Consider the following 18,190-nt stretch of genomic DNA (forward strand, 5'->3'; position numbering starts at 1 on the left):
CAGGCAGGGCTGTGGCTCCGAGTGCACGAGGGGCTGTCTGTTCTGTTAACTCTGCCGTGAGAGGTGAGCACGGTCCCGTAGCCCGGGGAAGGAATAAATATTAAGAACGACGCACTGTAAAAATGTCACTTTAGGAAAAGGAGCCCACTTTAGAATATATTGATTTTTCTTTCCCTCCCCTCTGCGTGGGTAATGCAAACAGCATTCCCTCGCCGTTACCTGCCTGGCAGTGGCCGCTGCAGCCTCTGATTAATGACTCGCTTGCCTTGCCAAGCGGCTGCTTTAATTCTGCTTAAATCTGAGTGGTGGTGCTGCTAAAAGGCACCGTGCACAGGAAAAGCAGGTTTTCGTGTGCAAGATGGTCAGCTCCCAACAGCAGGGTAAGTTCCTGCCTTTCAGAAGCAGCTGTCCTCGGGCAGGAGCATGCAGGCAGCCTGCAGCTTGGGCATGGGGTTTGGAGGAAGGCGGTGGTGGCTGGAGCCTTCCCTGCCCCACCGGGCAGCGTGTGCCCGGTGGGCTGCGTGCCCCTGCTCCCTCTTGGTTTTCCCCCGGCACGTCAGCCCTGTCTGAAAGCGTGCCAGAAGATCCAAGGGCACGTCTTTCCAAAGGTTAATAATGAAAGGTACAAGGCAAGGTAGAGAGTTTAAATGCTTAAAATGAAGGGGAGACAGCTGCTATCCATGTGCGTGACAGCCCTGATAGGCTCGGCTGTGATCTTATGCAGAAAATACCCTTGACAGTAGCAATCCAGGCTTTACAAATATGATTTACCCAGCTGTAAGCTGTGGACAAAAAAGGTTCTCCCATAGTTTTATTATAGCATAAATATGCTTGCTGTGTTCTTTGTTCCACCCTTAGCGTTGGTCTCTAAGCATTGCCAGAGTGTGTAGGTAAGTCGGTCAGTTTTTGTCACGTTGTCTCCAGGCTCAGCACAGCTCTGCTGGTCTGGGGCTGAGGGCTTCCAGCCTTCCTCCTCCTCTCACCGTGGTGCTGGCGCTTCCCCTTCCCAGCACCCTGCTGCTCAGGGCTGCTGCCTGGAACAGAGATTGCACGTGGCTGCAAGGAGAAAGGCTGAGAAAAAGCCTTTGTGCCAGCCCAGGGTGTGTTGGGAAGCCTCAAGCAGTGCCTCAAGCTCTGGTCGGGTCTCCGAAAGCAGAATGACCCTGGGCTGGGGGCACTCTGCCTGTGGCAGCTTGCATCTATCTTTGAGAGCACGCAACAGGTAAAAATCGAGCTCCAGTCCCACTGCCACCTCTGTCCTTGTGGGTCGCACCAGACGCTGGCGTGAGCCCTCCTGCAGCCCACTTTGCCCGACAAAGTGTGCATGGAGCCGTGTAACAGGATGTTTTTCTTGCTCGTTGTCAGCCTGGGGACAGCTGCTATGAGTGGCTTTATGGGTCAGATTTTAGGAGCAAGAACTGCATTACAGAGCTGCACTGTAATTGGGATTATCTAGAACTAACTCCAAATATTTAGTGTTTAAACTTAGTGTTTAAAAGTGGACAAAACCTGAGGGGAACCAGCTCCCAGCAGTGCTCTGGTTTGCTGCCCCAGCCCCGCTCGGTGGCAGAGCTGCTGGGGAGGGGGCAGCCCTGGAGCCTGGGACCCCCCAGCCACGCTGCCTGGCGTGATCTGAGAGCACCTGCCTGGGCAAAGGCACCTGGTCCTGGTCTTGCTCCCAAACTGACAGCGTTAAAAAGTTACTTGAAGCGATGCTGAATGGTTTTGGGGGGCTGAGGTGGTTTCTGCAGACAGTAAATATCCGTGCTGGCATGGAGGCTTGCGTGCAGGTGATCCAAAGCGTCAAAACAGACTTATTTCATTTAAATATTTGCCTCTGTTTGGATTGCCATCACTTCTAAAAACCCTGCAAAGTTATGCTCAGTTGCTATGCAAGGAGTCTGCAGTAAGAGCGTTCTGCTTGGTCTGGTATTTGTTATTGATCTGCTGAAGCCGGTGAGCGCAGACCGAAGCCCCCTTGGTGTTTCAGGAGAGCAGCAGGACGGGACCATCGCCTGCAGCCGGTCACGGGAGCTATGCCTGTGAGTGCTATTAAAAGGAAAGTCACGGCAGGAGGGCAGGAGCTTTGAGGTGTATCTACTCATTTGAACTATTTCAAAGCTGCTTGCAACACAGAAAGGCGTATTACAAAACAGGAAATAAAATATTGCTCTCTGCTTTTATTCACCTCTAAAGGTAATAAACAGTCAGAACAAAATGCTATTTTATTAGTGTCTCCTATTTTTCTCCTCCCATGATGTAATTTATATAGTAAGAGAAATAAATATCAATCTTTAAATTGCTCTCAGTGGTGCAATACCAACATGCATTGCAGCTCTGATAATGTGCTTGATTTTTTTTCCTAGCTCAGTTAGTGTCACACCGCAAAAGTAAGTTGTATTTACACATATTTCTAAGCAACGTGCACGACAAGCTGCAATATAAATCAAATCCTGTGAGTGCAGTGCGAGACTACTACTCTGCCCCTGATTTTGTTATTCCAATTTCAGTTCCTTACGCCATAGTTTGTGGGGGAAAAAATCTTTTCAAATCCAGTCTGGTTGCTGCTAGCTCTGCTTTAATGTGATTTTGCAGGGTTTGGAAGGCAGGGTGTATTTATCCTAAACGCACGCCTCCTTGCATGTAGTGAGAGCAGCTGACTGAAGTGCTGCTCTCAACCTGACGTAAATCTATACAGGCAGAGTTTCATTAAGCTACATACATTTTATTAGCAGTATGTCAAAGTCATTAAAGTCTTAAATTAGAGCTCTGAGTAATTCAAGTTGCTTTTGCCTGTGCACATCAGTGTGAAATAATGCAACCTGCTCTAGCGTGGCCATGTGGGGAAAGGTGTGGTCATGACCAAGGCTGTGGTGAGCAGTGTGAGGGGACAGGAGGACACAGCAAACCCTCCTGGTTTTGTTGCTTGAGAGGCGAATCCCTCGTTCTCCAAAAGGAGCTGCCTGCTCTTTCACCCTTAATTACAGAAACTCACTGAGCAAGGCTTTTAGCTTGCCCTGTGGATGTGATGGCAAAAGCTAATCTAACACTTCTACTCCTTGGTGAAAACAGAAGGGCCTCATGTCTGAGGCCAGTGTTTTTACACCCACTTTACTTTTGTGTTGTGCCAATGAGGTCTAAGATGGCATTGCACTCAGCCCGACAATAAGCGCCTGGTGTGGAGGCTGCTGCAGCACATTTGAAAAATGGTGAGCCCCGCTCTCAAGTATTTTGTCTCCTGCAAACTAATGACTGTCTTAAGATTATTCCTAATGATAATATTATTTCAGCTCCTCATTCTCCTCTAGGTTGGACGCATAGTCCAGTTTTAGTCCCGTTTGAAAGAAGCGTGTATTTCTCAAAATAACCATTTCTGTTAAATTTCACAAAAACTGGCTATTACCAGGGGAAAGAAGTCCTGCTGATGACTCCTGCTGAACGACGGGGTGCTGGGCTCCTCTCAGTCTCTGCTTGACCCTGGTGGTGTGGCTGTTCTCCAGGACACTCGGTGTGCCTGCCCCTCACTGCGCTCTGCGGGGGCATGCAGCAGCAGCGCTGAGCACGAGGACGTGTCCAAGCACCATCTCTCACTTGGTGTAGGTTGGTTTTTACTCAGAGTACCATCCACTGATGGGTATGGATCGGCAAGCCTCAGTGATACTTGTATTGCCACTGCTCTTAATTAAGGCTGGGCTAATTGCCGCAGGTCTGCCCAGCGCTGGCTCTGCTCGCCCATCGTGTCCCCAGCACGCCGGTCGCTGCTGCCCGTCTCACCCAGCTGGCTACAAAACAACACTTACAAAATACTTACCTGCAGGGGCTGCAGGGTTTTTCTGCTTTCTTTTTGTCTGGTCTCCTGGAAAAGAAACCCATCATAACCCACGTATGAGCCTTTAACAGTTCAATTTGTCTGTTTCTTCCCGCTGTTCTGCACAGGGGCAGGAATGCTCAGCCTGCCCAAGGATGTTCACATTTGCATGTTTCAGCAGCAGTTAAGGCTCCTCCTGAAAAAAAAGCCTGCCACAGACGGTGCTGCACGCCTGCTGCCCTTGAGGTGTCATTTTCCCTTTAATAGACATCAGTTCAGTAAAGCTATTTTTTTTTTTTAGTTAGCACCTCGGCCACCTTCCCCTCTACCCCTCCCTGCCCTCTGGGGCTCGACTGAAAATTGGTGAAGAATTTATTCTTAAGCCTGGGAACGCCGCCAGCTTGGAGTGGTTTCTTTTGTGGCAGATGCTTCACGCTGTCCATGTGTTTATTAAATCTCATGCTGATTACTGCAGGTTCCTAATTTGTCCTCTGGACTATATGCTTAAAGAAAAAAAGTGCGGACAAGGAGACTTGAAATTTTAAGAAGGCGTATAGCGAGGGTGACATACAGCTGGTGTCATGGCTTCTTTTTTAGTCTCACTTTACTGCACCGTCTTCTCATAAAACCGAGATGGGCCTCAACCTTTAAATTTTATTTGCACAGCTCCTTGGGATGTGAGGCAAGAAAAGTACTTTATAGAGTTTATTGTGTTGTACTCTTGCCTCACCAGGTCCCCAAGGCTGTGAGTTGCGTAGCCCTGCACGCAATATTTCGGAGTAACGGGGAGGCGTGGGAGATGCACAAACCGACGGGCACCTTGCCCCTGTGAAACCCCTGACTGGGCTCTGGCGGAGGAGGATGTGTGGCCACCTCGGGGGGTGTTGAGCTCCACCTTGCAGTTGGCTTCCGTTGAACGGAGAATTGTGGTTTGGTCATAAGCTCAAACATAAATTAGCCAAAACCAGAACTGAAGCTACTACATTTATTTCAACAAGTATTAGATCAATTTGAAAAAAAAAAATAAATCAAAAAGCTCAGCAAATTAAAAAAAAAAAAGGCCAAATATACAGTAGCAATTAGTACTTCGGGACAGACAGCATGAACAGGCTAAGTGTAAAATCAAATATTTATTTTTCAATCAAAATATTTTCAGATCAAAGCAGATCAAAAAAGAATTAATCTGTGCAGGGATGAAAACAGTTTTTACCCTGATCGGCTTCCTCTTGCTGCTAAACCAGTATGTAAATTATTCACCAAGTCTAACGTTAATGCTAACGATTTTGTGCTGGGTTAATTTAAATAATAGCTTTACCTCTAACCTCTGTGTTGATATCCATCATGAGACATCCACTAATAATGTTCCCTGGGCCATTGTACAACAGGAAACTAAGGCAGAACCCACAAGTGAGGGACAGAGGCTCCCCTGGCTGTCCCCAGCTCTTAATGCTGGGCAGGGGGCTTGGGGAAGAGCCCCCCAGCTTCACGGGGCTCCAGCCTCTGCCCTGTGCCCCGCTGGTGTTCAGAGCTGGGTGCACGACCCACCCCCCGTCAGCTAGCTGCCATGTCTATTCAAATTAAGCCTCTAATTAAATGCAGTGGGCTTTCAATTAAACCAAACTGAAAATTGGGACAGTTGTCTGACTGTTTCTCAAAATCTTCATGGAGTATGGTAAGACTTTGGCATTATTATAAGACTTAATTATACCTTCAGTGCAGCACGCCGAGCTGATCTGAAAATAGCGTGATTTGTTTCCTACCGTTTGTTCCTTTAACAAGCTGCTAAACTGCTGCTTAGTGGCCCAGATTACTTCCATTAAAGAAATATTTATTGAACTTTATCTGAATTTAAATGTGAATATTTCCCTTAAAGAAAAAACTCGAGTAAAACAACAGGTGCTGGTGCAAAGAAAAGGTCTGCAGGAGCCTGCAAAAAACAGTTCTGTTTGGAAGTGATGGTTTTGGATGGAAAACAAAAATTTGACAGTCGAGGCAATGCCAAAATGTTGGGTCAAGTATAATTAACTGCCACCATGCGATGAGTTACGCAAGCCTTGAGGTCTTTAAAGGACTGCATAGCTCTCTGTAAGGTGCTGGAGACAAACAGTTGGGTGAGCTGCCGTGGGGCGAGGTACCGAGAGGCCTCGTGGCACTATTGCAGTGATTCCTTCAGCCCTTACCGTGCATCAAAGCATTTTGAGAAGGAATGTGCCTTTCTGACCATAACAATAAAAAATTAATTTGGTACCTTTGACTCCACAAACGCTACCTGTGGCTAAGTAGAAGGCACAACAGGATGTTACTTTTAGCCAATTAATTGTAGAAAGTGATGTTAGGCTTTATTTCTGCTTCTGGGTCTAGAGGTGGGTTTTGCAGTTTTATTATTACACTCAGCTGTCTTGAAAGCCTCATGCTGGCTTCTTCAAAGATCTGCTGAAGCTGGAAGCAGCCACTTACCTGTCTTTTGATTTTTTTTGTTTTGTTTTCAATAATGAATGTGTCATTCTTCTATGTAAATGTAATGTCTTTCTAAAAATAAGATGCATTTTTAAGGGACTGTTTTTGTAACGTCACCTGAACCAGTTGTTCTTGTTCCCTCTGCTTTGAGTATTCTTCCAAGCACCTGTTTGGGTTTAGCACCTGATGGGCCCGTAGCACCTCCTCAGATAGCATTTAACAAACGGGGTAGGACATCAATTTGGATGTAAAACACCGCTGCTGTGGAGTTGATGGCACAGGTAGCATCGGCACCAGCAGGGCAGTGCTCGATCCTCGGGTTTTTGTGCTTGGCTTTCGGAGTTTTTAAATTATTTTCATGCCTGAGTGCTCCGTTTGGACAAGGTTCATCTATATTCATACAGCTGTCTGCAGAATTGAGTTTCGTTCTGGAGTTGTTCAGTCCCTTTTTCTGAACTCGGAGCTGGGGCTGCAGGGCTGGGGAGGCTGTTAGGCTTCGTGAGTGATGAGCCTCCTGCGCAGCGGAGGGGCCGAGAGCTTTCTTACCAAATTTATCTCTGCCTTTGCTCTGGGCGTAGTTCCAGGGATGGATTTGGCACTTTTCCCATATTTTCACCTGAGGGAAGAAACACTTCTCTGTTCCAGCAACCATTTCTAATTTTAGTTTGCTGGAGGATAAGCATGATAAATAATTCTGTTTTCACACAAGAGTTTCTTTGCATAACTGTTGAATTTTCCTCCCACAATAAGCACTCTGACCAGGACATATATTTTTTTTTAAGTTATTCTGACTGAAATTCCCCATAGGAAAAAGTAACGATACTTTATCACAACCTGATCTCCCTGGTATAACTTGTATGCTCAACAAACTCTAGAAGCAGCTGTGCTTTGCTTGATTTATATTGTTAAATTATTCAGCATTCTAAGTCCAATTTACCAAAGGGTTTAATAAAGCAGTTAGAGAACTTGTGACTGGCCAGAAATTGCTTCCTGCTTACCATTTTACGTGCCCCCAGCCCCCTGGCCCTTTAGGGGTGTGGGAGCAGTGGGTAAGTACAGAGCATCTCATTTGGGGTCATTATTTCATTAATGATCTCAGATGAGAGGGAGGACTGAGTCCTGTTGCATCTAGACTTTGGACTCACAAATTTTCATGGGATGGAGCTATTTCTTCACGTGAAAGATTACCACTTTACCTGATGGCTTCTCCAGACAATTCTCAAGTGGCATTTTGGGATTCTGGGCATGCAGCTGTGGCTTGCAAAGGTCTGTTTTGTGTTCTCATTGAGCCCTACAGCTGCTCAGTTTCGAACTGTTCCTATGAACTTCCTCAGAAAATGTGGCCCTGGTTCACACTGTTACACAGACGAGGTCAAGCTCTGTAGCGCTGCTCTCATTTTCCTTCTTTTTCAGGTGTCATTAAATAAATTGCATTCTTAGAAACTCAGAAAAACCTGTATTTTTCATCTGGTTGGACTTCTTTTATATATTGCCAGTGCCATTTCCTTCCTCTTTCAGACAAGCAGAGGCCCTGCAGAGCTCCCTCATGCTCTGCTCTGGAGATGCTTGTGGTGTGAATGCTGCTCTGGTGAAGCAAGCACAGCAAGCACCAAGCCCTCCTGTGGCAAACCAGGTAAGCAGAGGTTTAAAAAATATATATTAATCTTTGCTTTGATGTAGGCAAATTTTGATTTTAATGTGTTTGGTGATCCTTGTGATCTATCCCAGCAGCCTCCGGATTCACTCCTAGCAGGTGCTTTAGCTTTGCAGGAATTTGGGGCCACGTCCATCTCCACGAGCATGGAGCAGCATCCTGGACCCGTCCTGCTCTGGCTGCTCACCTTGGAAATTGTTGCAAGGTGAGCAAATTCGCAATTGCAAATTGTTGGCAGTGGATTTTTTTGACTATTCTTAATGAATGGAGAAGATGATTTTTAAATGCAAATTTGACTTAAAAGTACCAGATCTTGAAGTTCCCGTTTGGGGTGTATGTAGATCATTTACGTAGCTGTCTTGTCATTTGCCTTGACGCTTTCGTCACGCTATCCTTGAACAAAAGGAGTCAATGTGACTGTTCATCGCTGAGATTTCTATTCTCTGGATATCCTTTAAGACCCACTTAGGCAATAAGTGTTTGTGCTTCTCCCATTGTGGCTGGGAAGAAAGGTCAGAGATTTTTCAACACTCACAAAGAAACAGACTTTTCTACAGGCAAACACCATGCCAAATGTATTATTGGTTTTGAAGTTCACCCCCAAAATCTGGGGAACAGAGCCGGGCAGATTGTCCACATATTTATTCTAAGACAGGTTTAAAATGTATTTGAATACATCCTTAAATGTGCAAAAAATAGGAATAAATAACATCTGTTTTTCTCATTTTTATCAAACTAGAAGGGCTCATTAAATCTATCACAAGATACATAGCTGTGAGTGTTTGTAAAGTATCTCATGCAGATATTTTATGTTTAAAGCAGGATCATGAACTGAAATTTTGAGGTCAGATTAAACCTTGTTAGCAAACCATCTGTCTAATGGGCAACAGCCAGTGATGGATATCACTGAAAGATGGAATAATTTATGAAGCTTGGATAGCTTTTCTCTTCCGGGCTGATTTCTGCTCAGTTAGAACAGCGGTGCTGGGGGGATTGGTGGTGCTGTGGTGGCCGGTCCCATGGGATGGGGCACATCCCCTGCTGCCACCTCGAAGTGCTCCCTGGCACCCTGTGTCCATCCTGGGACTTACATGAAAATAACCCAGCGGGGATTTACACGGAGCCAAGGCTCCTGCTGCGGGTTGTGCCGCTCTTGCACAACGTGGGGCCCTCACCTTTAAATAAAGGCAGAGGGAGTTGTCAAAGGCAGGTAGAGCAGTGTGACTCTTACCACTAACAGTGCAGATCAGAAGCTTGCCGTGGTAAGATTTTTTCGTATTGCACCTCAGGAACAGGAAAAGACCTTGGGCAATGGGAGGCTGCTGGTGGCATTATGCATCCCGTTTAAAACACACATCTGACAGTGACAGTGCAGTTGTCAAGGGAATTTACCCATTTTTCTCTGGAATATGATAATTATTGAATTTGAGTCTCTTTTTTTATTAACCGGTGGTCTTTACGATGGAAGTGAGGCTTTAATTGCTATTGTTTTGATTTTCTCTGCTTTGCTGAAGAGTTAAAGACTTTCAAATTTTAAACCTGTCAAAACATGAATTCATCATGAAAAAAGCAATCTGGGAGCGTTTGATGATTGAGCCCTGCTGCTAACACAAGTGGTGAATAATTGAAAAGACAAAAAAAAAAAAAAAAAAAAAAAAGCCAGCTTGTGGATGACTCTGTTGTGCTTTTCCCTGCGAGGCTGATGGTCTTTTTTAATGAAGCCTGTATATCTGAAATCCTGCTGAAGAAAGTAGACAAGCTAGGGTGGTTTTTTTTATTAATCATTTTTTATTTAACAAAAAGAAAGAAACCTCACAGGCATCCTTGGGCGGCCTGTGGTTCTCCAGCCATGATCTTGCTCCTGTGCTTGTCCTTAAAATGTGCCATCTAGCCTGTTGCCTCCAGCCGGGTGGCACGGTGGATGAGTGTGACCATGGGATGCTTCCTGTGCTGCGCTGGCTCAGGACACAGGTCTGTCTGCCTTGGGTTCCTGCACCTGCCCCTCTGGGAGGGCGAAAACACTCAAATATCCCTACGGGCAGGTGGTGTTGCAGTCCTGAAAGCTGGTGCTGGCAGAGGGGTAGGTCCTGATTCAAAAGGAAGCGTTTCCCACCCAAATGAAATTGGTTTTTATGTTCTCGGTTGGCTTTTTATACAGATCGGGCAGCAGGTGGAGGGAAGCTGGCTGACTTCTTATGTGAAGTTTTAACATGGTCGTCTTCAGGCTTTCACAGCAGAGCCCTGCTGAGGCTGTGGTTCCTCTCAGGTTCAGTATTTTGTTCAGATACTGGAGGAGGAGAAAGTCAGGGGTAGGAGCTGGACATGCGGCATGCAAGGCAGGGTGGCCTGCTTGCAGAAGACGAAGCGCTCTGACCACTTTAAAATTGTAATAATAAAACCCTACACACGCACAAAACAAACAAGGAAACAACAAAGGCTTGTCAATAATGAATGATTTGCTGGCCACAATGAAATTCTGGGGGATGGCTGCGTAAAGGGCTAATGATCAATTCCCAGTGGGGTCTGGAAGCTGTGGGTGCATGGAGGCATTTCTGTCTCCAGCCCCAGCAACGTGGGGAGGCTTTGCTGTACAGACCAGGGCGGTTCGTGTTTAGCAGCTGGGCTTTTTAAAACGGACATCAGCATCGCTGTGAAAAATGTCCAAGGGAAGCAAGGGTGTTCTCCACTGACAGGGCACCACCAAAGAGTGCCCTGGAAAAAATAATTGCCCTGCAGCAGTATTGGAACCTAATGGATTTTCCTGTGCAACTCCAAGGCAGGCAAGGGAGGAAAATCAGCGTGTTTCATCGGGCGCAGCATCGTGTCGTTTTCCCATGAGGATGTGTCGTAGCTGCAGCGTGGTTATGTAAAATGCCTCCATGGTAAAGCAAGTTCATTTCTTTTATGCTCAAATCAGTATGTATACAAAAACAAAAAAGAGAGAGAGAGAGAAACTCAGGGAGATTTGAACAGTGCAGAAAATGCCATCATACTCTGCTGTTACATAAATTCAGGTTCTCTCCCTCTCTAAAATCAATTGTCCTGGGAAGCTGCGCTGCAAGCTGACACATGGAAGCACTTTGTCACAAGCAATTATACCATGCTACAGTAAATTGCTGCACAATCTATTACATTATGGGACACTCAATGTGTGCAACATTTTTCTCTAATCAGTTTGCCTAATTACCCATTAGCAGAAATGAGATTTGCAAGATTTTCCTAAGACTTTTCCAAAGAAAGAGTATTTTTAAAAGGAAATGGTATGTTTCCCTATTTAGTATTTTGTGTTTTATTTGTTGAAAAGGTTGTTCTGTTCTGAAATAGGGAAAACTGTTGTTTAACTAACGCCTTTTCACTGGAGAGCATCCTATAGCCCAAGCCACCAACCTGCACTAATCTGGCAGGCCCATACACTAAATTATTGTTCTGGGTGGTTTGTGCAGGACGCTGGCCAGCTCTAACACTGACTGGACGACAAAACTGAAATATTCCTTTATCTAGTACAGGGGAACTTGAAAATCTTAGCAGCTCAAAACCACCTTATTGTGACTTTCCCTGTTTGCTATGACTAGCAAATCCAGTGCGGGAGGATGGTGAGTAAAAGCACACTCGCTTTAAGTCCATACAGCCGGAGTACCTTTGCTTCATTTAGATCATGACCAGTTGCACCAAGACACAGCTTAAACATTTCCAGAATACCATTTATTTGAAAAAATGAGGAGACATTGCTGACTGCTAGCTGGGATGGGAGGAAGAACACGAAAACTGAAGCTGGTGCAAACGACCAGAAACAGCAATGCTTTTTGTGACATGCTCTTGCAGACACAGTCAGTGGGGCAGGTGGCAGGGGCATGTAGCACCGTTTAACGATGCTATACAACAGAAAGAGCTCTGGGGCTCTGTGCTGAGGCTTTAGTAGGTCTGCTTGGAAATCCTTTTTTCAGTCTACTGCTTTATGTACGCAAAAAAAAAAACTGAAGGTTTTGGTACCTCTTTTGACCTTTGGCTGGCATGCCTCCCACAGACTGTGTATAGATTGCAGTGGCTACGCAAAGGTTACATTTTTAAGCAAGGTGTTCACGTTTGCCTCGCTACAGCTGGCCATCTTCGGCAGCAAAAGGTAAGCTGAGATAATAGCAGCCTTCGTACAAAGGCGAGTTTGGCTGCCCTCAATGGAGAGCATTTTATTGTCACCTTTCTGGCACTTCACCTGGATCACTTGAGACGTTTGTCCCATTTTTTTCCTGACCCTCTCCTCTCTGTGTGCCAGCGCCTCCGAAACCAGCGGCGCCCTGAGCATCCCGGGGGGGACGTGGGGCTGTGCCCCAGCTGTGCCCCCAGCACCCTGCTGCTGCCTGCAGCCGGTGACAGGTCTGCGTTTCACACAGTGCTGGCAGCCCGGCTGGCTCTGCCCAGCAGCACTGGCTCTTTGCTCGAGCAGCCGGGCGTCACAACAACATCTGCTCTCCGTGCTCATCTGCAGACGCCTTGGCTGAGACAAGAGCAGAACGGCTTTTCACCACTTCCCCCTCTGCTGTTTGTAAATTGCTTTTCCCAGATGTACTACTTTATTTGCTAAGTGCTGCACTTCTAGCTAGTTTTGCCATTGCTTCTTGTAAAGTCTCCTTCCCTTCCTGCCCTTCACTTTCTCATTACACTTTTGTATGTTGTTGCCTGTTCTGGCATCATTTGGCTGGTGCTTTAAACTCTGGTGCCTTTGTGAGTTATCGCCCATTCCGACCATCTTGACAAAGACTTTAGAAAGGCTTCCTCTTTTTTACAGCCTTGCTTGGATTTTGATTTGATTTGGAGGTCTCATTTTAATTCACTTTCACCTTAGGAACATGCATAATTTTGTAGTGACTTAATTTCTTTGCTCCCTCTGGGCAGGAGGGAAATGCAATCACACTCAGGTTCCTCTGGTAGCTCCCACCCACAGCACGCAGCAGCAAAGTGTGTTTTGTGGCTCTGATGTGCTGCACACATACTCAGTTTTGGGAAATATGACAGCCTTACCTATTTTGTAGGAGACGTCCCCAAGGCAAGAGCCATTTAGCAGTTAAATTAGATCGGTCCCAGCAGCTGCACTTGGGATCTTTGGGAACATGACCTCGGGAGGTGCTCTCCTTGCCTGCATGGCCGTGGTCCTGCAGCTCCTGCAGCGCTGCCAGAAGGCGTCACGAGCTGCGACCCATGGGGGGAATTTGGCAAGCATTAACCTTTCGCTCCAACCTGCCACCAATTGCAAAGCTGTGCACAGACAGAACTGCAATCGATGTCACTGAGGAGTAAAGGGGGGTAAGGAAAGAATTTGGGAAGTGAACAACAAAGTGCTGCCCTACAGGGCAGCCAAGTGCCATAACGAGCTTTGCTGCTCTGCTCGGAGATGTCTGGAGATGTTGTTTGAGTTATGTGATAACACAGCGCGAGCATTCACAAAACCTGGAAGGGTCTCTGCACGCAGCTCATAAACAGCTCCAACCCAGACCTTGAAAGTAGCTGGGATGCCAGCTGGTTGGGCTCCTGAGCAGCTTTTCTGCTTGGTTTCTGGTGCTCAGCTCCCTTTTCTCTCCCAGAAGGCACACAGTGAGACCTTACGTGCCATTTGTTTTTTGACTCATGTCCCTCAGAATGACTTTATCCCTCTTTCCCCTGCTTCACCGACTGCAGCATGCTCACTGCTGGGTGCTTGTCAACTCCCAGGCTGGTTTTTCCCCTCTCTTTACAGGAGTTATGTGGTGGATCCAGCTGGAACAAGCTAAAAGGCAATAGCAATCACCAGGTGAGTACCATCCTTTCAAAGGTAGGACTGTCACACTTATGCAAAGAAGTGGATATGGGGACATTTTCCCGGGGCACAAAACCCAGGTAAATGGCCTGACTTCCCGGGCCTGACCCAAGCACGTGCAAGCCCCGCGGCTGAGCTGGCTCCTTCCCTGCAGGGCTGGTGTCAGGACAGGGATGCCCCGGTGGCCCCCACCTCCCCTCTGCCAAGCAGAACTGGGACAGACATCAAAGCATGTCCGCAGATGTATATACACACGTATATATGGCTTTGACAATGGGCAGTTATTGCCTGGGCAGTTAGGGCTTGTGTAGCAGAGTTGCAGTATTTTTAAACTAAAGGCAAAAAGACTTTAAAAAAATAATCATGTTAATGAAAGCTGATTGGTTCCTAACTTAATTAGAGATGGGAACAAGGGAGCCTGAGTGACATCTGTTACTGCTGCCTTCTGCAATGTTTTGTTTTTCCCATGGACGTTACTCAAGGAGAAGCATATTCCTTATCCATTTCTTTTGAGAAAGAGTTTCAAGTCCTTAGCAATTAATATCAGGAATGGCTATGATGTGAAATGAATGACGCATTCATTGACATTTTAAATACTGTATTGTTTTTGTTCATTCCTTCTACTACACCATTTTATTTCCGATTGTTAGTTACAGTGTGTGAAACAAACCTCCTATGTTTGCTTTAATGCTAATGGCTGTGTGCTGGTTCTTCTGCACGGCCATCTCATCTCTGAAATGCGCGCTGCCACCCGCAGGAGCTGCTGCCTGGGGACACCAGCCCCGTCCACAGGAGTGGCTCTGAGGAAGAAGCTGAGGTGGTTTGTCCCCTCCTGGGAAAACCTCGCCTTGTGCCTGAGGACTGCCCGAAAATGTGTTGCTTTGAAAGGTGGGTTTGAATCAGGGAGAACTGGCATGAAGCAAAGCTACTGCTGCCTTGCGGGATGGCTGAGGAGCACCCGGACCTGGAGCATCCCCTGCTCTTTTGCGACTCGCCGGGATGTAGCCAAGGGCTGAGGTGTCCAGCATGTCCCAGAGGCCCCCCACGTAGGTGGGAGGAGGCTCTGGGGAAGGTGAGATGGTAAATGGGCGAGCAGGAGCTGGCTCGGGGAGCCAGGAGGGTCAGCTTGTGTCTGCTGGCTCCTGGAGCAGCATCAGGCAGAAACGCCGGCCCCTGCCCTGCAGAGGAACACAAGACAAAAACCTTGAAACTGCTGCTTACACAAAACCACAATAATGCGCACGGGATGCACATAAGAGTCGTAAATACTGTTCTACAGTTAATTTAACTGCTTAAAGGACTCGTGTGTAAAACAAATCACGTTGCACATCCACAGCATTACCTTGGCACTTTGTGCTCCACCTTGTAGCCCGCTTTATACCAGAAACCGTCTTTCTCTCACTCCCTCATCCCATGTTTTATTTTCAACATGAGACGTAAGCTCCCGTCGAGGACACTTACTTACCACAAATCAGCTGCAATCAGGAGCGGGGCCCAGGACGGGCTGCAGAAACCTGAGTGCCATTGATCCGTGTGATTACCGCAGGCACCAAGCCGCCCCTTCCTCCCGTCTGGTCGCCGTCTGCAGGGCCCGTTCTCTCATTACTTCCGCAACCATCAAATGCCTGATTGATTGTATTGGGCTGGGGAAGAAGGCTGTTTAACTCGCCAGTGCCCTGTCTGGGCCCCTGGGTGGGTGCAAGGGCTAGGGACGCAGCCGTGTCCAAAGTACCAAAGCATCTATCTCTTCACTAAGTACTAAAGCAGCAGAGTTTTCTTCGCTGAGCTGTGGGACTGCAAGATTAAATGGGTACAATACAGACTGAGGAGAGGGCAGCTGTTTGGGATGTCTGCCACCAACCTGCAGCTGCCCACGTTTGTGTCCGACACCGTTTTGATCTGGCTAAAGCCTGGGAAGGAAGAAGTTGCATGCTGCTGGTGACACCAGGCTGGGAAGAAGACCAGCCGGCGTGGTGGAAAGCGAAGAGCAGCGAGCAGCAGCGGGGTGTTAAAAGCCACTCGGGTGATTTTCATTCTGCTGGCTCCAAGTCGTGTGCATGGAAAACACGCCTGAAAGCTGGCTCCTGCCCCAACCCCAGCCTTGTTCTAAAGGGGGATGTGTTGGCTTCTGTGATGCTTTTGGGGACTAGCCATGTATTTCTGGTCAAAGCTTGCCCTGAGCATTACTGGGGCTCTCAGAGCAGCACATCTCCACCAGCATCGCATCTAGCAGTGGCTGCTGGCCCCTCCGGGACCACGTCTCCAACAGGCTGGGCAGTGCTGGGGTGCCCCAGGGGGGTTTCAGGAGCACTGCTCGTCCATAACGTCACCTGCAAATTCCTAAATCACGTTTAATTGGAGAACCCAGGGATCACAACACACATCAGGTTTGAACGGGCTGTGGAAAGGACAAAAAACATTACCAGTTGTAATATACAGCAAGTTACTGCTCCCCGACGGATATTTAGCCTTCTGCCTTTAAACATGTGGGGGAAATATAAAACAATAAAACATCACAGGAAAGCTGTTACCTTTCAGATTCAAGTATAAATATTTAAACTCGAGGTGGCTGAAGTTTCGTAGCTTGCTGTCAGAAATGGGCTGAGGGAAGCCAGGCGGGCTGGCAGCCCCGCAGCACGGGACGTGTCAGGAGCGGCTGCGTAAGCTCTTAAACCCAACCATGTAAATGAATTTATTCTGTGCTTAACGGTGCCTCAGCATGAGCCCAGACACTGCTAATCCTGAGAGCAGGCTGCCCGCAGCACCAGAGCCGGGGCATTTTCTGGTTTGGCTCTTTGAGTTTATTCCCAGGGGTTCTGTAGTGAAAGGTGACAAGGCATTGCTGGGGGCTCACTGGAAATTTAAATGTTGGTGTGTGAGATTTTTGTTGCAAGGTAATTTTAGTGAAATAACCTACCTGGGATTCGCATGGAAGTGAATGCTTCTGAGTTTCCATTTCATAAGAGCTGGAAAATTTGCAGTCTGGGCCACGTCCCCCGTTCAGCTGCAGCCCCAGCAGGGCCCAGCTGCCCCTTGGTGCCGAACGCACCTTTGCTGTGCAACTCGTCTGAGAAATATCACATGTAAAGTCCACAAAACAAAATTACTTGTTCAGTCCTTTAACTCACTTTCTGCAGGAATTTATTAGTCATCTACAGTGCATCTCAGCACTTAAGATCTCAGAAATAAGCCGTCAATATCCTTGTAGCGGGGGCCGGGGAGGTTGGGAATTACCAAGACCCCAGGCTCCCCAGCAGGGTGCGTGTTAGCTGTAAGTGCATTTACAAGCACAGCAGCTGGCATCTGTTAGAGGTAAGTGGTTTGAAAAAATATCTTTCCGTTCCTCGCTCCGCGCTATTTGTTTTGATCGTGATATAAACAGATAGCTTAATAAAACGCTGAAGTATAGCTGCTAAGACTAATGCCCAGCTGGCAAAATATGTGATCTCTGAAGCAAAATCTGCCACATTTTGAATGCATACATTAAAACTAAGGCTCGCTGATATGTTTTTATGATGATTAATATTTACAATGCTGTGTTTACAACTCACTGTGAAATGAATATCCATTTACTATTTTAAAGTGCTTAATTTTATGAATCATTTCCAGCTACAAACCCAGAATTGAGAGCAGTGTGTAACTTCTGTACAGCTGGAACTCTTCTGCCTACCCATAAATTCAAACAGTACTTCCCCAAATCCCCATTTCCTTCATCTCCAGTAAAACCCAGCCTCCACCATGTGCCTCAGAGAAAATTATAACGTTTTGGTAAACCATGGCAGGGGGATGTGGTTTGCCTTAATGGGCTCGTTATTTGCAGTGACACCCCTCTACCTGTGCAGCCCCCTCTTCCCTGTGCAGGTCCCGGTTCTGGGGCTTTGCTTTGCTGTGAGCAGAGCTTCATGGTTAAACCAACCTCCACCTATGCACTGGGATGGCTGAAAAGCCACCCATTTTCATAAAAGCTAGTTTTACTAAAGTCTTTGAGATCCTACATAATTTTTTTTTTTTTTTTTTGCATTTTTCCTCATCCTGCAAGGTAAGGTTTCCTCGGAGATCATAGGTACCTTCCTGGCAGGAGAACTTGTTGACAGAGCATCTTATTTAAAAATAAGGATGGGGTAGGTGGGCTGGGAAATAACAAAGCGACACATCTATGGCATGAGGAGTGCTTTAATTATCTTATGGATTATTTTAGAGAGGGCTGAACTGACCTTCGGGTGAAGTCATCCTGTCCATGCCAGCCCCCTCCTGCTGCCCAGAACTCCGTTTTCTCCAAATTTCTGCTGAGCTCCTCTATCTGCTCGCAGGGTAAGATGCAGGTTTCCTCAGAGCGCGTGGTGCTTGCACTGTGCTTGTAATGGTTTTCCTACAAAGCAGCTGGTCATGGCGTGGGGATGTTTGAACTTTGGATCTTGAAGGTCTTCTCCAAGACCCGAGCGAGCCTGTAATTCTGTGAAATATAGCAGGGGTTATAGAAGTT

Source organism: Oxyura jamaicensis, chromosome 7 (genome assembly GCF_011077185.1).
Source record: "Oxyura jamaicensis isolate SHBP4307 breed ruddy duck chromosome 7, BPBGC_Ojam_1.0, whole genome shotgun sequence".
Classification (NCBI taxonomy): Eukaryota; Metazoa; Chordata; class Aves; order Anseriformes; family Anatidae; genus Oxyura; species Oxyura jamaicensis.